The sequence below is a fragment of the Bos mutus genome, chromosome 10 (assembly GCF_027580195.1).
Source record: "Bos mutus isolate GX-2022 chromosome 10, NWIPB_WYAK_1.1, whole genome shotgun sequence".
Classification (NCBI taxonomy): Eukaryota; Metazoa; Chordata; class Mammalia; order Artiodactyla; family Bovidae; genus Bos; species Bos mutus.
In genome coordinates, this window is record NC_091626.1 from 97,427,689 (window position 1) to 97,449,918 (window position 22,230).

Here is a 22,230-nt window from a genome sequence, read left to right on the forward strand (position 1 = left end):
AATGCTATATTATTTCTATGGATTTTTGGATATGTGTGATACCTGTCAGCTTTCTGACACATTATTTGATATGACTTCATTGTAATTCTAAGTAAATAAATGTTTCTAACTTTAGGAAACATTAAGGACAACAGTAGCAACATCTGCATAGGGTTACTGTGAGAGTTCAACGAACCATTTGAGCAAAAGGATGTAGAAAGATAAAACTATATGCTCTCTACAGGAAACTAACCTTTGCTGTAAAGACATACACGGCTTGCAAGTGAAAAGATAGAAAAGATACTCCACGCAAATGGTAAACAAAAGAGACCGGGGTGGCCACATTAACATCGGATAAAATAGACTTTAGGTAAAAATCTGTCACAAGAGACAAAGAAGGATACTACACAATGATAAAAGTCAATTCCCCAGGAAGAAATAACAATTATAAATATATATGCACTTAACAGCACAGCACCCAAATATATGGGAAGCAAACATGAACAGAATGGAAAAAAGAAACAGTAACGCAATAGGAGGAGGAGATTTCAATGAACCTCTTCCGCTAGTGAGTAGAACAATCAGACAGAAGATCAATAAGGAAACAGAGGACTTGGAAATATTCAACACTATTCATTATCATAGTAATTCAAGTCTATGCCCCAACCAGTAACGCTGAAGAAGCTGAAGTTGAACGGTTCTATGAAGACCTTTTAGAACTAACACCCCAAAAAGATGTCCTTTTCAATATAGGGGACTGGAATGCAAAAGTAGGAAGTCAAGAAACCCCTGGAGTAACAGGCAAATTTGGCCTTGGAATACGGAATGAAGCAGGGCAAAGACTAATAGAGTTTTGCCAAGAAAATGCACTGGTCATAACAAACACCCTCTTCCAACAACACAAGAGAAGACTCTATACAGGGACATCACCAGATGGTCAACACCAAAATCAGATTGATTATATTCTTTGCAGCCAAAGATGGAGAAGCTCTATACAGTCAGCAAAAACAAGACCAGGAGCTGACTGTGGCTCAGATCATGAACTCCTTATTGCCAAATTCAGACTTAAATTGAAGAAAGTAGAGAAAACCACTAGACCATTCAGGTATGACCTAAATCAAATCCCTTATGATTATACAGTGGAAGTGAGAAATAGATTTAAGGGCCTAGATCTGATAGATAGAGTGCCTGATGAACTATGGAATGAGGTTCGTGACATTGTACAGGAGACAGGGATCAAGACCATCCCCATGGAAAAGAAATGCAAAAAAACAAAATGGCTGTCTGGGGAGGCCTTACAAATAGCTGTGAAAAGAAGAGAAGCGAAAAGCAAAGGAGAAAAGGAAAGATATAAACATCTGAATGCAGAGTTCCAAAGAATAACAAGAAGAGATAAGGAAAGCCTTCTTCAGTGATCAATGCAAAGAAATAGAGGAAAACAACAGAATGGGAAAGACTAGAGATCTCTTCAAGAAAATCAGAGATACCAAAGGAACATTTCATGCAAAGATGGGCTCGATAAAGGACAGAAATGGTATGGACCTAACAGAAGCAGAAGATATTAAGAAGAGGTGGCAAGGAATACACAGAAGAACTGTACAAAAAAGATCTTCACGACCCAGATAATCACCATGGTGTGATCACTGACCTAGAGCCAGACATCCTGGAATGTGAAGTCAAGTGGGCCTTAGAAAGCATCACTACGAACAAAGCTAGTGGAGGTGATGGAATTTCAGTGGAGTATTCCAAATCCTGAAAGATGATGCTGTGAAAGTGCTGCGCTTAATATGCCAGCAAATTTGGAAAACTCAGCAGTGGCCACAGGACTGGAAAAGGTCAGTTTTCATTCCAATCCCAATGAAAGGCAATGCCAAAGAATGCTCAAACTACCACACAATTGCACTCATCTCACACGCTAGTAAAGTAATGCTCAAAATTCTCCAAGCCAGGCTTCAGCAATATGTGAACCGTGAACTTCCTGATGTTTAAGCTGGTTTTAGAAAAACAGAAGAACCAGAGATCAAATTGCCAACATCTGCTGGATCATGGAAAAAGCAAGAGAGTTCCAGAAAAACATCTATTTCTGCTTTATTGACTATGCCAAAGCCTTTGACTGTGTGGATCACAATAAACTGTGGAAAATTCTTCACGAGATGGGAATACCAGACCACCTGATCCGCCTCTTGAGAAATTTGTATGCAGGTCAGGAAGTTACAGTTAGAACTGGACAGGGAACAACAGACTGGTTCCAAATAGGAAAAGGAGTACGTCAAGGCTGTATATTGTCACCCTGCTTATTTAACTTATATGCAGAGTACATCATGAGAAACGCTGGACTGGAAGAAGCACAAGCTGGAATCAAGATTGCCAGGAGAAATATCAATAACCTCAGATATGCAGATGACACCACCCTTATGGCAGAAAGTGAAGAGGAAGTAAAAAGCCTCTTGATTAAAGTGAAAGAGGAGAGTGAAAAAGTTTGCTTAAAGCTCAACATTCAGAAAACGAAGATCATGGCATCCGGTCCCATCACTTCATGGGAAATAGATGGGGAAACAGTGGAAACAGGGTCAGACTTTATTTTTCTGGGCTCCAAAATCACTGCAGATGGTGACTGCAGCCATGAAATTAAAAGACGCTTACTCCTTGGAAGGAAAGTTATGACCAACCTTGATAGCATATTCAAAAGCAGAGACATTAGCTTGCCAACAAAGGTTCGTCTAGTCAAGGTTATGGTTTTTCCTGTGGTCATGTATGGATGTGAGAGTTGGACTGTGAAGAAGGCTGAGCACTGAAGAATTGATGCTTTTGAACTGTGGTGTTGGAGAAGACTCTTGAGAGTCCCTTGGACTGCAAGGAGATCCAACCAATCCATCCTGAAGGAGATCAGCCCTGGGATTTCTTTAGAAGGAATGATGCTAAAGTTGAAATTCCAGTACTTTGGCCACCTAATGCGAAGAGTTGACTCATTGGAAAAGACTCTGATGCTGGGAGGGATTGGGGGCAAGAGTAGAAGGGGACGACAGAGGATGAGATGGCTGGATAGCATCACTGACTCGATGGACGTGAGTCCCAGTGAACTCTGGGAGTTGGTGATGGACAGGGAGGCCTGGCGTGCTGCGATTCATGGGGTCGAAAAGAGTCGGACACGACTGAGAGACTGATCTGATCTGATCGACCAACTAAACCCAGTGGACATATACAGAACACTCCTCCTAAGAGAAGCAGAATACATGTTCTTCGCAAGTGCACACAGAATATTCTCCACGAAAGACTGTGTTTTAGGCTGCAGCGAGGGCCATGGCACAGTGCCTGGCACAGGGGAACTACTGTTCATTGGTGACTGCTATTATCATCACCACCTAGTAACTGTGTCTGGGTCTTAACAGGTATTTTCTGTTTCCTCTATCTATGAGCCAGTTCCATCACTCAACAAGTATCTGTAATTGTGTGTGAGGCCCTGTTCTAAGTGTTGAGAACCAAGAGTGAGCAGCAGTAATAAGAGCTGTTCTTCTCCCCTCCAGTTAGGCTCACTTTTAATGATTTTTAGCACCTTTACTGACATTATATTTTCTTTCTCTATATTGCAAAACAGGCTAAAGTTATACACAGGAAAGCTATACGTTTTTGTTCTGAATAGTGATTAGCAGTCATGTTAGTATGTGCGTGTGAGTGTGTGCACTCAGTTGCTCAGTCATGTCCAACTCCCCATGGACTGTAGCCTTCCAGGCTTCTCTGTCCATGGAATTTTCCAGGCAGGAATACTAGAGCAGGTTGCCCTTTCCTCCTATAGGGGATCGTCCTGGCCCAGGGATTGAACCCTCATCTCTCGCATCTCCTGCATTGTCAGTCGGATTCTTTACCACTGTGCCACCTGGAAGTCCCATCTTAGTATATTCCTTTATTATTGCTAATAGTTTTTCAGTGGACTGTCTTGTTCTTTTTTTCTCCAGATGGCCAATCTTATCATCTACAATTTAAACTGATAAACTGGTCTCCTTTCATAACCCATATTTTCAAATTTTGTATCGGCTAGCACTTCTAGAGAAGTGTTAAAGGATGAAGGTAACGGTGGTCACTTTTTCCTTGTGTGTATGTCTCTGTACACACATACACACACACACACACACACATGTAAAATTTTAAGCAATATCCATCTATTCCTATTAAATACGAGTTAAAATCAGGGACATATGTTGAATTTTATCAAATGCCTTTTAGGCATTTTAGCATTTATGGAGCTGTTTATGTCAGTTTCTCATCTCTTTTGAACTATTGTTTTGTTCAATTATGTTAATAGTTTTCCTAATATTGAATCTATATCTCTGGAAGATAGCCCCACTTGCTCATGGTGTATTCATTTTCTAAGCATAATGTTGTGTGATTCTATTTGTTTCTGTTAATATATGAATTTTGCACCAATATTCATAGATGAGATTTTTTCTAGTATTTTTTCTCTTTTCCTGTGTGGGCTGTTTCTGTCTGTGTTGTGCAGGCTTCATAGACTATTATGGAGTGTTTCCTTCTCTATGATCTCGCACAGTTGATGCAGTTTAAAGAACATTGGAATTCTCTCTTCCCTGAAGGTTTGATAGAAATTAAGAGCTGTTTAAACCTGGGTGTTTGGGAGTGGAGTTTATGAAAATTCAGTTTCTTTCATGATTATTGGTTTGTTGAGGTTTTTCTAGTTCTTCTGGGGTCAAGCTGATGATTTGCATTTTCTCAGAGAACTATCTGAGCTTCTCTGGTGGCTTAGATGGTATAGAATCCACTTGCAGTGTGGGAGACCTGGGTTCAATCCCTGGGTTGGGAAGATCCCTTGGAGAAAGGATAGGCTACCCACTCTAGCATTCTTGGGCTTATCTGGTGGTCAGAAGGTAAAGAATCCACCTGCAATGACAGTAACCTGGGTTCGACCCCTGGGTTGGGAAGATCCCCTGGAAGAGGGCATGGCAACCCACTCCAGTATTCTTGCCTGGAGAATCCCCATGGACAGAGGAGCCTGGTGGGCTACAGTCCATGGGATGGTCGCAAAGAGTCAGACACGACTAAGCACAGCACACAGAAAACTATCAATTTTAGCTGATTTTCAGCTAAATGTGCGTGTGGTTGAGCACAGTGTCCTTATAGAATTCTATTTTGTCTGTATCACTGGCTACGTCTCCATTTTAATGTTCAGTTTTACATATTTGGCTCATTCTTCCCCCTGCTCACGTTAGATTATCTACACTTTAAAAAAATCATAAAAGGACACGTGACTGTTTTTTTTTCAAGACCCTATTTACTGTGTGTACATCCCAGAAACGGAGGAGCTAGAACGAGCTCAGGATGAGAATGAGGAAGGTGGCAGGGGACGGGCAGCTTGGCAAACATTTTAAGAGTACAAAGAGGAACTTCCCCGGTGGTCCAGCGGCTAAGACTCTATGTTGTCAATGCAAGGAGCCCGGGTTTGATCCCTGGTCAGAGAACTGAATCCCACAAGCCACAAGCAAGAGTTGACATGCTGCAATACAGATCCCACGTACCGCAGTGAAGACCTGGCAAAGCCAAATAAATAAATGTTTAAATATTTTTTAAAAGTACAAAGAGCCTGCCCACATACTCCCTGGCCTTGAACACCCTAGATCTCCTTTCCCCAACTCCCCCACCCAGTTAAACCCACCAACTTCCAGTCTTCAATACCCAGCTGCCACCTCCTCTTGCAACCTTTCCTAATTTCCCTGCGAAAAGCCAGTGCCTTTCCTCTGATGTCTTGGATTACTAATTTATTTTAATTTTGAAAAATTTCAGGTCCCAAAAGGTTAAAAGTATAAAATCAACGGAATTAACAAATGTTCATATTCTGTGGGCCCAAATCAACTTAAAAGCTTTCGCACAGCAAGGGAAACCATCAAAAAATGAAAAGACAACCTACAGAATGGGAGAAAAATCTTTGCAAATGATATGACAGACAAGGGCTTAATCTCCAAAATATACGAACAGCTCTTACAACTCAACAACAGCGACAACAAAAAACAACTCAATCAAAAAAATGGGCAGAAGACCTTAATACACATTTCTCCAAAGAAGACATACAGATGGCCAGTAGACATAGGAAAAGATGCTCAACACCACTATTAGAGAAATGCAAATCAAAACTACAACAAGGCACCACTTCACACCGGTCAGAATAGCCATCATGACAAAGTCTACGAAGACCTAACGCTAGAGAGGGCGCACACTGCTAGTGCGAATGGAAACGGTGCAGCCACTATGGAAAACTAAAAATGGAATTACCATACGAGCCAACAATTCCACTTGGGCATATACCCAGATAAAACCATAATTCAAAAAGATACACGCACCCTTATGTTCATAAGAGCACTATTCACAATAGCCAAGACATGGAAGCAACCAAAATGTCCGCTGACAAATGAATGGATAAAGAAAAGGCACTACATATACACAAGGGAATATTACTCCCATAAGAAAGAATGAAATAATGCCATTTGTGCTGGTCTTGGGAAAGGGAGAAAGACAACAAATACTGTACCATACGATATCACCTATATGTGGGATCTAAGTGAAAGTCACACAGTCGTGTCCGACTCTTTGTGACCCCATGGACTGTACAGTCCATGGAATTCTCCAGGTCAGAATATTGGAGTGGGGAGCCTTTCCCTTCTCCAGGGGATCTTCCCAACCCAGGGATTGAACCCCAGTCTCCCATGTTGCAGGCGGATTCTTGACCAACTGAACTATCAGAGAAGCCCGTGAAATCTCACATGTGGCACAAATGAAGCAATCGACAACAGAAACAGACTCACAGACATAGAGAACAGGCTAGTGGTTGCCGGGGGGCAGGGTGGGGGGAGAGGAGGCCTGCGAGTGTGGGGTGAGCAGATATAAACTCTCATATATAGAATAGATAAACAACAAGGCCCTACTGTAAAGCACAGGGAGCTATATGCAATACCCTGTGATAAACCATAGTGGAAAAGAACATAAAAGTATAATGTCTATGTGTGTATAACTGAGTCATTTTGCTGTACAGCAGATATTGGTACAACATGGTAAATCAACGACACTTCAATAAAAAGAAGTTTTAAAAATACAAACGCTAACATTCTGTTATTTTTGCTTCCAATCTTTCTTCCTAAAAGAAGTGTTACGGACAAATTAGAACTCGTTTATTTTCCCGTCAGTCTCAGCGACTTCCCTCCACCCCTACAAAGACTAGCACAAGCGCGAACCTGGTAGGTATTACAGCGTTGCAACGTGCTTGTGCCCATAAAACATAGATATTGTTTTGTGATTTTTATTAAAATTAAATTTTCACTAACGGCACTATTCTGCAATTTCCTTTTTTTCACAATAATGTTTTTGAGACTGATTCATGATAATACTATGAATACACGTGTGTATATACACCAGCTTTTTTGAGGCATAACTTACAAAACATAAAATTCCCCAGTTATTTATATTGTAACTGCTGCGCAACATCACATCTTTGTCTACTCCATCATTGTGAGTTGAGACCTCTTTTTCTGTGTTTCGAACACTGCTGCCCTAGATATCCTTGGAACCGTCTCCTTATGCACATGCGTGAATTTCTCTGGGTAATTAGTCAGCCAGATGTGAAACTGTTGGTCATAAAGGATGTACATTGTCACCTTTAACTGCCATTGCCCCAGCGTCCCCTGGTGTTTGCACTGCCATCATTAGAGCATTTCTGAAGCGCTTGTCACCATCCGGTGACTCGCCTACCCGCCCCTTCCCCGTGAATTACTGGAGGGCATGTCTGTGACTGGCACTCAGTGAACACTTGATAAATGAAAGGATGAGCTCACCGTCTAGCAGAAGAGACAGACTCAAAATAAGACAAGTGCATTAAGGGCTGTGAGACCTCCTCTGGCCCGGGGTCCAGGGAAGGCTTCATGGAGGAGGTGGCGTTCAAGTCGGGGTTTGAAGAACACAGAGACTCTGAACAAGTGAGGATGGGGATGAGGACAAGGACTGGGCTGGGAGAAGGAAGTGGGTCAGACAATCCAGGGCATGTTCGATTCGCTGGAGTAATGATTCCTGGCCGAGCTGCAGGTAAGGGTGTGTGCATTTTGTAAAAACTTCATTGGATTTCCCCCCACTCCCCACACAAGAAGAGCCTCTGAGCTGGAACAGGATGAAGGAAGCAGGCGGGCAAACTGGAAGAGGTATCTGGGGCTTACTCCAGGGTGAGTCTTCAGTGGCAAGCTCTGGGGAGCCTGTGAGAAGGAACCAGGTCAGAGCCTAGCTCAAAGATGATTCATTCGATGAACAGGCAGGTAGCTGCTCAGCCTCTGGAATAAGGCCTCGGTTAGAGAGAGACTGCTCCTCCCAACCTCTTTCCCTCCTCTGTCTCTGGGGAAAGATCAGGGCAGCAGGCAGCAGGCCCCAGGCCATGTGCTCCTTCACTTTGCAGCTTGGGGGCCCAGGTCAGGGGCTTGCACATCACTTACCCACTCCCACCACCCCATCACCCGGCCCCTCCAACCCCGCTGCTCTGGACAGATGACAGGACCAGGGCTCCAGGGAGCCACTCCATGAAGTATGGAGCCAGGACCTGGCATCCTGAATACACCTTTGGTGTGTCCCAGGGGGGCAGGGGCTGTGTGGGAATCTTATCCTTCCATTTTTTCTGCTGTCCTTCAGCAGAACCCAGCTCTGGGCACCCTGCCCAGAGTGGAGGGGAAGGGGAAAATGCACGACCTTCACTCCCAAGTCCTGTCTTCAGCAACTTCAGCAAAACCACCAGCAGTGACAGCAGCAGGTGACCTGAGGGTGTCAGCCATGCTCAGGGAGGAAGAGCCCTCTGCTGCAGACAGACCAACCTTGGGCCGGTGTGGGCTCCGCCATGTCTGTGCATGGGTGTGGCTGTGGCTATCACCACCTCTCTGAGCCTCAGCGTTCTCATCTATCACCTGGGCTACTCACGCCGGCTCACAGAGGATTAAAAGATAATGACAAGGGGACCTCCTTCATGGTCCAGTGGTTAAGAATCCACCTGCCAATGCAGGAGACATAGGTTCAATCTCTGGTCCAGGAAGATTCCACATGCTGTGGAGTAACGAAACCAGTGTGTCACAGTGACTGAACCTATGCTCTGGGGCCTGCGAGCTGCAACTCCTGAGCCCATGTACCGCAAGTACTGAAGCCCGAGCACCTAGAGCCCATGCTCTGCAACAAGAGAAGCCACTGAAGTGAGAAGCCCGTGCACCACAACTAGAAAGTAACCCCTGCTCGCCGCAACGAAGGCTGAGTGCAGTGGTGGCTGTTCAGTTGCTCAGTCGTGTCTGACTCTTTGGGACCCCATGGACTGCAGCACGCCAGGCTTCCCTGCCCTTCACATTGCTCAAGCTCATGTCCATTGAGTCAGTGATGCCATCCAACCATCTCACCCTCTGCTGCCGTCTGCGACAAAGGGCAGCCCCTCTAGTAAAAAAAAAAAAAGAATGACAAGGAACATGAGGTCACTGAATGGCACCAGGATCTCAGGCCAGGGACACTGTTCAGGGCCTGAGGAGGCCTCCCCAAAGCCTGGCCTAGTTCGCAGGCCAGGGCATACTAGGTCCCTGCCCAGGAAGGGTCCCTGACCCAGTACCAGCCTATTTGTGGTACTGAAGGACACCTCTACCCCCCCAACACACACACACACGCTGGCTCTGAGATGTTCCCCTCTACAAGGTCTACAGGGATCTGAAGCTCTTTTTAAGGGAACAGCTCAGCTCCAACAGTGCCCAGAGCCACCAACACTGTTGGTCAGCCGCTGCCACCGAAGCCTGACCAGCTGGCCCAGAGACCCCAGGACCACTGGCCACTCAGCAGGTAAAAGGGTAAGCAAAGGGAAAGAGGGGGGCTCCCCATCACCAGTCTCATACCAGACACTTTTCTGCTTCCCTCTGCTGAATGGTCCAATGCACTGGGGGTTATTCTGAAAGTGAAAGTAGCTCAGTCGTGTCCAGGTCTTTCCAACCCCACGGACTACACAGTCCATGAAATTCTCCAGGCCAGAATACTGGAGTGGCTAGCATTCCCTTCTCCAGGGAATCTCCCCAACTCAGGGATTGAACCCAGGTCTCCCGCATTGCAGGCAGATTCTTTACCCAGCTGAGCTACCAGGGAAGCCCCAGGGGTTATTCTACCATGTTGTGAAGGGAAGACTCACAGAGGTGAAGTGAGCAGGCAGTGAAGCAGATGGAAGCCCAGCTCCCAAGTGCCCTCAGGTAATGTGTGTGCCAGCCTCCACGTTCCCAAGCCCTCCATCAAGCACAGCTGACAACCACATGAATAGCTCAGCAAACAGCCATCTGTCTCCCTGGCCAATTGGCCAGAGGTGCGTCTTGCTCATTGGTATCTCCACAGACCTCAGGATGCGTTGCTCTTTTGCCAGGACCCCGTGGCCTGAGGCCAGTGTCCCTCTGGCTGGACTCGATTATGAGAAGATCCAGTCAGGGGGAGGAGAAGGCTCCTATCTCTGGGGCCATCTTCTTTGGCGAGGCCACTCAGTCATGAGTGTGGCAGGCTAGGCTTCTGGCCAAAAGCTCGCCTGACCTCTCTATCTCCGATGCTCTGAGGCTGCCAGAAGCCGCAGCTCAGCCTGAACAAGGGTCTGCAGGCACAGGGCAGGGCCGGACCTCAGTTACCCTAGCCCAGCTCTTCAGAGCCTGCCTTCAGGGTGCTTGCGTGAAACAGCAGAACGGAAGGTGAAAAAAGCAGAAGGCGGGAGCCCAGGACACTTAGATCCTGGTTTTCTAAGTGGGGGTCCAGGCTTCAGTTCCCTTTGGGAATACTACTGATCACCAGGAAGCAGGAGGCGACAGTGGGGCACCCTTCCCCCCACCCCCGCTTCTGCAGGTTCCAGGACCAACCCCAGGCGTGCTGGGAAGGACCATGGCAGCGTGGGTGCAACGCTGCCCTAGAGCACAGCACACACTGGTCACTGATGTTCTTCTAAAGCGCCCCCTCGGTTGGCCCCAAGCAATCCAGACACACTGTAACGAGGACACAGCATGCCTCATGAGCTGCCCACATTCTCATCTCAGCTTCCCCGTCACCCTGTTTTGCATGAGTTGCACCAGCCACCTCCTGGGCAAGAACAAGGGGCCCAGGGTACACCACCCCTGCTGACGTGGGAGTGGCCTGCAAAAACCACTGCTCTCCCAGAGAGGGAAGAGGAGCAAACGCTGTGCCCCAGCTCAGGCGAAACAGTGCACCAAGAGCTGCCAGTCTTACTCGTAGCTGAGCGCTCCGCCTAAGCACTTACAGTCCAGCCTCCCAGAGTGAGCCTGCCCATGGCCCCGAATACCCCGCAGCCTTCCCACACCCTCAACACGCTGTGCAAAGAGCTCCCAGCACTTGATACCCATGATCTCTGTGGCTCTTCCACAAGCTGCTTCTGAGGAAGAAGCCAGACTAGAGAGTCCAAGGGATTCAAGAATCAGGGGGGAAGATCGGGTGTGTGAGCAGGTCCGCTGTGCCACCAGTCACCTGCATTTTACGGTGTGGAAATTCTGTGAAATGTCACAACGGTGGAGAAGGGGGAGAGGAAGTCCTCAGGGCCCCAAAGCACAACCTGAACTGGGCTGGGGAGAGATGGTCTGCCTTCCAAACCCAGAAGCGTGCCCTAGACTGGCCACGGGATGGGAGGTCAGGCATCCTTCATAGAGGAAATGGCCACCTTTCCCCCATTGAGGCAGGAAGTAGATGGCTTCAATTCCAGAGTCTCCAGGAATAATTCCCCACCTGCAATAAGCACTTGACATATTTCCCAAGCCCCCCACCCATCTGAGGAAGGTGTTTTCATGCCCAGCTGTCAGGCAGGGAAACCTGGAGGGCAGAGCGCCAGCTAACGGGGCTCGGTCCAGAACCAGGTACTGTGCCCTGTAAGTGGTTCTTCTCCAGCAGTCTCAGAGCCTACCTCTGCCCCGCCAGCCCGGAGGGGGCACCACCAGCATCCCTGGATCATGGGGCTGGGGCCTTTCTCCTGGAGAAGGGTTAGAAGGAAGCCTGAGAGGGGGGTGCAGAGGAACCAGACCCACCGTGAGTACTCCTCTCTCTGGCATTGTACTGTCACTCCATGGGCAGCTAGCTGTCATATGGTTTACTGGGAACCCCACCCCGTCCCACAGGGTCACCCCAGGATTACTGTGGTCATGACGGAGCGCAAGGCATGCTGTGCAATCACCAGGGGCCAGCTTTCAGGGGCTCTGTGCTCAGAAGGTGTGTCTGAAAAGCATCAACTCAAGCACCAGGCACAAGGTAACTGCTCTGCTCATGGGCTGGGCAGGACCTCCCATCCTAAGATGCTGGCAGAGAGATAGCTGAAGTCCCCCATGCCCCTGGGCCCCCTCCATGGCTGTGACCACAGCAGCTAGCCCCAAGGCCATCTGGCTCAGAGGTTTAGTTACTAAGTCGTGTCCAACTCTTGTGAACCCGTGGACTGTAGCCTGCCAGGCTCCTCTGTCCATGGGATTTTCCAGGCAAGAATACTGGAGTGGGTTGCCATTGCCTTCTCCAGGGCTCAGAGAGGCCCACAGAAATTGTGTATCCACTGTGGGTGCATGGCAGGAAGGTAGCCAGGTGCCTTTAGCTCCCCTCTTCAGGTTGCTTCTTTCCTAAGAAACTTGAAAACACATCTTAATGGAGGAGAAGATGCTGGAGCTGTCCCCTCCCATCAGGAGGTCCTCACAGCCTGGCCTCACTAGGGTGCTGGGGGTGAAGTCGGGGAGGATCAGAGAGGAAGGGGCCTCATCCTGCCGGCCTGGAGGTAGGCCAGGCAGTCAGGAGACCTGGGTGCAGGTGAGAGCCCCAGAACACCCTCTGCGACTCAGCTCCCTGGCCTGCCCAGTGATGTTGCCCGGTTCCAGCTCTAAAATAAAAGACGGCTCTCCCCCTGCCTCAGTGTCCCTCCAGAGAAAGCCAGCCGAGCCAGGGAGAAGGAAGGCAAGGTAAATTCAGGAAAAGTTCACCTCCAAGGGCAAGAGTCCATTCTTCCCGGGAACAGGAGCTGGGGAGAGAGAAAGGCTGGACCACAGCGTGTGATGCTCAGAGAAGGCGGACTCGGCTCTCCGTTCTCCCACCTCTTCTCCCGGGAGACGAGGCTGTGAGAGGAGAAAGTCCACCTCCCTATTCCCCGCTCTTCCCACTGCTGCCTGGGAAGTTCCACTTGACTTTCATCAGGGCTGGTACACGAGACTGAGGCCGGAAGGGCCTTCTTCTCCCGGAAGACAATGCTCACTCTCCGCCCTGAGCCCTCAAGGAGAGCAGGGGCCCGGTAGCTCCTCTGCTCAGATGAACATTTTATTTCCTGTCCTCAGACAATTCCGCCCCTGAGATGTTCACACCATGATACTCCGGAGCCTCTCACAGAAGTCTTATGCCCCTGCATTCTCAGGAATGGGGAAAGGGGGGCCCTGGGGGAGGGGGCGGGTGGGAGTCCACCCCAGCTTGGACCAGAGGTCTAGAGAGCAAGTTTGACCCCTGCCCTTCCAGAGAGCATCAGGTCAAGGCAGTACCTAGGTCAGCTCTGTAGGACCGTGCTAAGCGACTCTGGGGGGAAGCCACCGGCACCACCACCACCACCCCACCCCCCGCCCCGCCCCGGGCCACGGTGTCCCCAGGTCCATCATCCAAATCCAAAGTTTCTCTCTCAAGGCCAAGGTGAGGATGGAGGCAAGAGCCTTTCTTTGAAAGCACAGGAGAAAAGGTGGCGGTATTGTGCCCCTGAGGGCCCAGAAGTCCAGCCCACTCGGCACGGAATGATGACCATCCCCACCCCTACCCCCCACCCCCACCCCCACCCCCACCCCGCCCCGCACCCGCTGCAGCGCAGCGCTGACGCTGCTATCACTCAGAGCCGCGGGGAGACTGCGGGGGAGAGCGCACCCTCCCAGGCCAGCCCCGCGAGCCGGAGGCACAGCCCCCGGGAATCCCGGCGTGGAGGTGGTCCGGAGAGGCAACCAACAAGGCAGGCGGCGGGGGACCGCCTCCTGTCCACCCTCTACCGACCCACTGAAGACGGTCGACCGAGCCACGGCCCCCTCCTGGTGGGCGGCTCCTTCCACCCTTCCCCCGGGTCCAGGCTGGGGGAGAGCCCGAGCCACCGGGGAGTATGGCGCAGTCTCCCCCGCCCCCATCCCTCAGGGTCCGAGGTCCCGGAAAGCGTAGAGCCAGCAGTCCTGTCCCCACCCATCACCACCCCTACCCCTGTCCAGGACCGGGATTCCGCGCCCCTTCTTCCAGCCGGATCGCTTCTGGAGCATCCCACCCGCGTGCTCACCACGTCTGCGCCTTCGGCGCCACGGCCCCAGCGCCAGGCAAGGTAGGCAGGCGGCCGGAATGTGAGGCCAGGCGACACGCTCCCTACCTGGGAGGAGACTGCCCGCCGGTCCTCCTCCGCGCTGGCCTGCTCGAAGCCAGCCCCACCTGGCAAGGGACGGTCAGCAAATTCCCCGCAGCATCACCATGGGAGCGGCATCGCGGCTCCTCCCCGGCCGCCGCCAACCTCGGCCCCGCCCCAGTGCTGCTGGACCGCCGGGGAACCCAGGCTGGATTTTTTTCCTATGCAAAGGCCCAGGCTCCGCCTCAGAGACCTTGTAGCTACCAGGAACCGTCTGCAAATTACCACAGCAAATCTACAAGGCTGCTGCTCCCTTGTGGGAGACACTCGGAAGCTCTGGGTCCCCAACACCAGAAGCTCTGGTCTTGCTGCTCTCCGGCTGTCCCCTACGTCAAGCTCTCCTCCCAGGCACGTCCGCCTTGCAACCCACCCAACCCCGCCAGAAAAAAAGTCAAAGCTAGGAGAGACGTCCAGCCCCGCACAAAGGTAGCTGTGCTCAGCCCCGCCCAGGGGCCAGTACCCAGTTCTTTCTTCTTCCCCAGCAAAGGGAAGATCTACAGATTGACCACAGCCCTGCCCGGGAGGCCCAAGAGAGTGGGTTTTGTCTTTTCTAGTTTGCCATGGACCACAGTTCCTGTAGGTCTCCAGTTTTTTTTCAAAGTCCTGGCTACTCTGCTAGAGACACTTGTTTTGATCCAGGAGGCAGGTGCCAGTGTTTGAACCCCCAAAGGTCAGTGTACGAACTAAGTGAAAGTGAAGTCGCTCAGTCGTGTCCGACTCTGCGACCCCATGGACTGTAGCCTACCGTGCTCCTCCTTCCATGGGATTTTCCAGGCAGGAGTACTGGAGTGGGGTGCCATTTCCTTCTCCAGAGGATCTTCCAAACCCAGGGATGAAACCCAGGTCTCTCGCATTGTAGGCAGACGCTTTACCATCTGAGCCACCAGGGAAGTCAAGCCACTCTCCCTTCTCCCAGGAAGGGGCCTCAGCAAGTTTATTTAATAGACCTTATCCAGTAATTGCAGTACAAGGGCTAATGGGAGAGGCGGGCTGCTGACCAATCTTCGAAAGTGACTCTTTTAACAGTCATATAATGCTAAGATATTGACAGAGCTGCTCGCAGTCCACTAAGAAGGCCATAGTGGAAATGTGTGAACATCGAGTCATGAGACACTGCGGGTCCGAGGGTAGCTAGGCTTTCATGCGTTGACTCCCCATAGGCAGCAGTGCTCCCCCGAGGCTGGCACACCCTGGTCATGTCTCTCCCTGCCCTGCACCTGCCCCCATCCCCTCCACCACCCCCAGGGTTCTTTTGAACCAGTAGTGACAGAGGACAAGATAGTTGGATGGCATCACTGACTGAATGGACATGGGTTTGAGCAAACTCCAGGAGATAGTGAAGGACAGGGAAGCCTGGTGTGCTGCAGTCCATGGGGTCGCAAAGAGTTGGACACAACTGAGCAACTGAGAAACAGCAAAGTGCCATCAAAACTCCAAATGAGCCACTACACATTCTGCTGAAATCCGTCCATGTCTTCACTCACCACCCATTCATTTATTTATTCATTCCTGGGACAGGAAGGCTTTTGGATTATCTATCATGTAATAGCAACAGTGTATCAAGGGCCGGTTCTAGTCCTGGCTCAGCTATTAGTGTGCTGTGCAATCTTGGGTAACTTGCTTGATGTCTCTGTCTTTATTTTTCTTTCTCATCTGTAATCCTGAGAGGGGAGGGCTAGTTGGGGTGTAAGGCCCCTTGGACCCTAACATTTCTATTCCTCTCTTTAGGATAAAGGCTGGTGGGAACAAAGATAAACAAGGTAAGCACAAAAGTAATGTTTAAGACCGCTAGCTGCCTGGATTCACATCCCAGTTGGGCCATCTAAATATGGGACTTAAACTCTCTGAACTTCTTTCTTTGCATATGAAAAATGGGGGGAATAATAATAACAACCTTAAGAGGCAGTTGTGAAGATTAAATGAGCTATTGTACACAGAGTAAATGTTTAGTGAATATTAGTTGTTGCTTTTGCTGCTGTTGTTCCGATACAGGTGGAAGAGAGTAAAACCTGGACACAAGCAGCATGTCCTTTGTCTGTGCTTCCTCATTTCAGAACTAGTGTCTGACCCCAGAGTGAAAGGAGTAAGCCTCTTAAGTATGCGGGTAATAGCTGTTCTTTTAGAAGGATCCCATGTTAAGGGGAAAGAACATGGTCTTTGGATCTAGTTGAACCTTGGTTCAAAACTGGGCTCTGTGGTCTCCCCTGGTGGTGCAGTGGCTAAGGCTGTGAGCTCTCAATGCTGGGGCCCTGGGTTTGATCCCTGGTTGGGGAACTAGATCCCACATGTCACAACTAAGACCCTGTGCAGCCAAACAAGTAAATAAAAATAAATATTAAAAAAAAAAAAACAAAACTGGTCTCTGGGCTTCCCTGGTGGCTCAATGATAAAGAATTCACCCGCCAATGCTTGAGTCTCGGGTTCCATCCCTGGTCCAGGATGATCCCACGTGCCTCAGAGCAACTAAGCCCGTGCACCGCAACTATTGAGCCTGTGGCTCTAGAGCCCGGGAGCTGCAACTACCGCCTCCACGTGCCACACCTCCTGAAGACTGCACGCCCTAGAGCCTGTGCTTGGCAACAAGAGAAGCCACCACAATGAGAAGCCCACGTACCGCAACTAGAAAGTAGCCTCCGCTTGCTACAACTAGAGAAAAACCCACACGGCAACCAAGACCCAGCACAGCCAAAAATAAAATAAAATAAAAAAACCCAGGGCTCTGCTTCTTACTAGCTGTGTGACTTTGTACTAGTTACTTAACTGCTCCAAGGTTAATTTTCACATCTGTAAGATGAGTATCATAATGCACATGAAAGGAGTCTAATAATAGTATCTACCACATGGATCCACATGGAATTCCAGCTGAGCTATTTCAAATCCTAAAAGATGATGTTGTGAAAGTGCTGCACTCGATATGCCAGCAAATTTGGAAAACTCAGCAGTGGCCACAGGACTGGAAAAGATCAGTTTTCACATTCCAATCCCAAAGAAAGGCAATGCCAAAGAATGTTCAAACTACTGCACAATTGCATTCATTTCACACGCTAGCAAATAATGCTCAAAATTCTCCAAGCCAGGCTTCTACATTGCGTGAACTGAGAACTTCCAGATGCTCAAGCTGGATTTAGAAAAGGCAAAGGAACCAGAGATCAGATTGCCAACATCCATTGAATCATAGAAAAAGAAAGAGAATTCCAGATTAACATCTATTGCTGCTTCATTGACGACACTAAAGACTTTGGCCATGTGGATCATAATAAGCTGTGGAAAATTCTTAAAGAAATGGGAATACCAGACCACCTTACCTGCCTCCTGCAAAACCTGTATGCAGATCAAGAAGCAACGGTTAGAACCAGACATGGAACAACGGACTGGTTCCAAATTGGGAAAGGAGTACGTCAAGGCTGTATATTGTCACTCTGTTTATTTAACTTATATGCAAAGTACATCATGTGAAAAGCTAGAATCAAGACTGCCAGGAGAAATATCAATAACTTCAGATATGCAGATGACACCACCCTTATATCAGAAAGCGAAGAGGAACTAAAGAGCCTCTTGATGAAGGTGAAAGAGGAGAGTGAAAAAGCTGGCTTAAAACTCAACCTTCAAAAAACTAAGATCATGGCATCTGGTCCCATCCCTTCGTGGCAAATAGATGGGAAAACAATGGAAACAGTGACGGGCTTTGTTTTATTGGACTCCAAAATGACTGCAGATGGTGAAATTAAAAGATGCTTGCTCCTAAAAAGAAAATCTATGATGAACCTAGACAGCGTATTAAAAAGCAGAGAAATTACTTTGCCAACATAGGTCTGTTTAGTCAAGGCTATGGTTTTTCCAGTAGTCATGTATGAATGTGAGAGTCGGACTATGAGGAAAGCTGAGTGCAGAAGAATTGATGCTTTTGAACTGTGGTGTTGGAGAACTCTTGAGAGTCCCTTGGACTGCAAGGAGATCAAACCAGTCAATCCTAAAAGAAATCAATCCTGAATATTCATTAGAAGGATTGATGCTGACACTGAAGCCCAAATACTTTGGCCGCCTGCTCTGAAGAGCTGACTTTTTGGAAGAGACCCTGATGCTGGGAAAGACTGAGGGCAGGATGAGATGGTTGGATGGCATCACTGGCTGAATGGACATGAGTTTGAGCAAGCTCCAGGAGGTGGTGAAGGACAGGGAAGCCTGATGTGCTGCAGCCCATGGGGTCGCAAAGAGTTGGACTCAACTGAGCAGCTGAATAACAGCATAGAGTCACTGTGAATATAAAAAGCATGTCGAGTATTTAACTTAGTTTTTCACAAACGGAAGATTCCCAGCCAGTGTTAATCTCTCCCAGGAAGGACCTAGATCGAATGGAGGGGAGGCCCTAGTACTGAAATTTCCAGGTGTCCTTGACTGAGTGTCCTGTGAAGAGACTGAGTAGTGGGTGTTCTAGTCCAGACCCAGAGCAGCAGCAGCAGCAGCTTTCCAACCCCCTATGCCAAGATGCCATCCACACAGAACCTAGGAACCAGCCTCCCTGGATGAGCCATATCCCTTAACATACCCTCTACTGGGAACCAAGGCCAGAATGTTCTTGAACATGGGGCTTAGGAGTTTAGGCTTTACTTAGTAGGCAAAGGGAGCCATGGAAAGTTTTTGAACAGCAGCTACAGGATAAAATTGCTGAGCCAGTACCAACCCTCTCCAGTTCCTGGAGGCGTCAAGTATGTACAATACAGGGAGGTACAGAAGAGGAGGGAGAATCCACGGGAGTACCAGGTGGATTATATGGTGGGCCCCAAAGAGACGACCCCACGTCCCAAACAGCTGAACACCAGCAACCTAGATGAGTGTCAGGCTGGTAGAAGGTGCTTTGTAAAGGTGTGAAGGTGTGTGGGTATGAATAGCTGAGGCTTTTATGAATAGCTGTGGCCTTGAGAATCTTCTAGAGGAAAGTTGCTTCTGGTCTGTGGGTGCTGAAAACATTTTCATGTTCTCACTCATGTGGATTGAGGTGGAAGATCTCTGAAAGATGATGAGAGTTGTCTTTGTGACTGCTTTCTTAACCTCTAGTGTCTTGTCTGGGAACATAATCCAGAATAACAACGAAGACCCAAAAGGCATCTGAGCAACCCAAACAGATAGTACTGTCAACTGTCCAAATCAGACGTTTTATCTGCAGGACAGAGGCTTGTGTCTTCAGTGACAGCCCACCTACGTTTATTCTACACAGTTTCAACAGCTCCATGGTGGCAGAGACTACTGAGTGTCCACTTAGGTCCTTTCTTTTGCTCTTTCTTTTAGCAGTAGAGCCTCCAAGGTTAAAACCTGGATACACAGCTACCCTGTTAGAGACTACATATCCCAGCCTCCCTTGCAGGCTGGTGCAGCAATGGGACTAACTTATAGCCAATGGAATGTGAGTGGAAGTGATCTGTTTCATCTCTGGGCCACATTCTTAAAAGGAAGTTGCCTGCTCTCCACTGCTCTTTCCCCTTGTGCAGACTGGACCATGGACATGGGAATGGAAATGGGGGCATCTTTGATGCTGCTGCCAAGGACAGCATCCTAAGGTTGGCCGGTCAACAAGACCTTAAGAACCTGTTTCATGATGACCTAGAGGAGAAGAGCCCTGGACCATTGACACCTTGGTCTCTGTGACAATAGCTGGACCAAGAGCCTTACTGATAAACCTGATCATTCAAGCCCACAGTAGATGGGGAGCAGCATATTGGAAGGAGAAAGTTTTCATTAAACTGAAAGCACAGTGAAATTAGCAAAAGCCTAGAGTGAGAGGAGAGGAAACAGCTGTAAAACAAACTCAGAGTTTGGGATCATTCAGTTCAGGATCATGCCAAGAAGCCTTGGTGGCACTGTTATATTACAGGATAATGTTGGAAATGGTCACAACAATCTTGAATCATTGCTAAGTCACTTCAGTCGTGTCCGACTCTGTGCGACCCCATAGACGGCAGCCCACCAGGCTCCCCTGTCACTGGGATTCTCAAGGCAAGAACACTGGAGTGGGTTGCCATTTCCTTCTCCAATGCATGAAAGTGAAAAGTGAAAGTGAAGTCGCTCAGTCATGTCTGACTCTTAACAACCCCATGGACTGTAGCCCACCAGGCTCCTCCATTCATGGGATTTTCCAGGCAAGAGTACTGGAGTGGGGTGCCGTTGCCTTCTCTGCTTGAATCATTAAAAGAAAGTTAATTGTGACAGAATATTTTATATTGAAAGAAAAGCAACTATGTGATATATTTAGAAAGTAAATATGATAGAAAATAGTTGACATAAAACTTGCATGCTTAAGGGTAGACACCTTCGGCATCTATTCAAAATAATACCTTTCCTGATGGGCCAGAAAGTAGAGGCTTTGATTCACTGATATGTACCTTCTCCCCCACTAGATTATAAATCCTTTTAAGATCAGCTTGTAGGGACTTGCCTGGTGGTCCAGTGGCTAAGACTCCCAAGGCAGGGGGCCAGGGTTCCATCCCTGGTCAGGGAACTCGATCCCACATGCCACAACTAGGAGTTTGCATCCCGCCAATAAAGACCCTGTGTGCTGCAAGTAAGATCCAGTGCAGCCAAATAAATAAATATTTTTTTTAAATCAGATTGTATCTCCTTTTTCTTTCTATTCCTAGTATCTGGCACAATGATGACTCAAATAAATATTCCTTAATTGCTAAGGGGGTGAAATCTGTGTTACCTTAGATTCCAGAGCTTAGTGGTTCCACGAGCTGATGTGGACGATTGAGCAGTGAAGTTGCCTGAGGTCCCAAAATACCCTGATGGAGAGCTTCAGGAGCATAGCCCTCTTAGCCAAGAGTGTTAAGAGCCCAGGTTGACCCTACTCCTGTTGTCTAGAAATCATTTCATCAGAAACACTCTCTTGAACTCAGAAGGCCAACATGCTCAGGATTTTCATTGCAGAACTGGTTGTAATTCCAAAACCAAATACAACTGAACACAGCCTACACAACAGGGCGTGGCCTTTCTGCACTGTCCAGATGAGATGTTCAGGAAAACTCAAAATGGGAGGGAAAAAGCGGGAGGCCCGGGAAAGTTAGCTCGGCGTGCTCACTGTTGGTTTCACATCACTTCGACTCCTAGGATTTTAGGTTTCAAGGCAGCAGAGCTACACTGTTGTCCCCATCACCCCAAGGCTGGTGCTGGGTCAGATTGCTAAGCAGCCTGTAAGAAGGTGGGGGATGGGCCTGGAAGTAACGATCTTGAAAGTCCGCAGATTTTGCTATACGATCCAGAAGTAAACGTAGCCACTGATAGGGACAGTGTTTCCAAGGCAGAACTACATCACTATTAACACTTTAAGTGATAATGCAGATACTGTAGGGTATCCCCTGCCCCCAAGAGCCCAGTCAAGACTCTGCAAGAAAGTGGGTCAATTTTGGGAGCTTGGACTTCTGTCACAACACCCTCTTATCTGTCTTTCCCGCCAACTCGTTGGAAAAGACCCTGATGCTGGGGAAGATTGAGGGCAGCAGAAGAGGAAGACAGAGAATGAGATGGTTGGATGGCATCACCAACTCAATGGACATGAGTTTGGGCAAACTCTGGGAGATAGAGAAGAACGAGGAAGCCTGGCGTGCTGCAGTCCATGGGGTTGCAAAGAGCTGGATATGACTGAGTGACTGAACAACAGCAACAACAATAGGAATTTGATTTCCTGTTCAGAAGGTAGGGGAGTAGCATATTGGGATTTTCATGTCCTCTGTCTAGTCAGAGGACACACACACAGCACAGATCCCTCACTGGAAGCAGGACTTCCAAGGATGGTGGGCCCAGAGTGGAGAAGACAGAGCCCTCTAACCATGTGGTCCTCAAGGCAG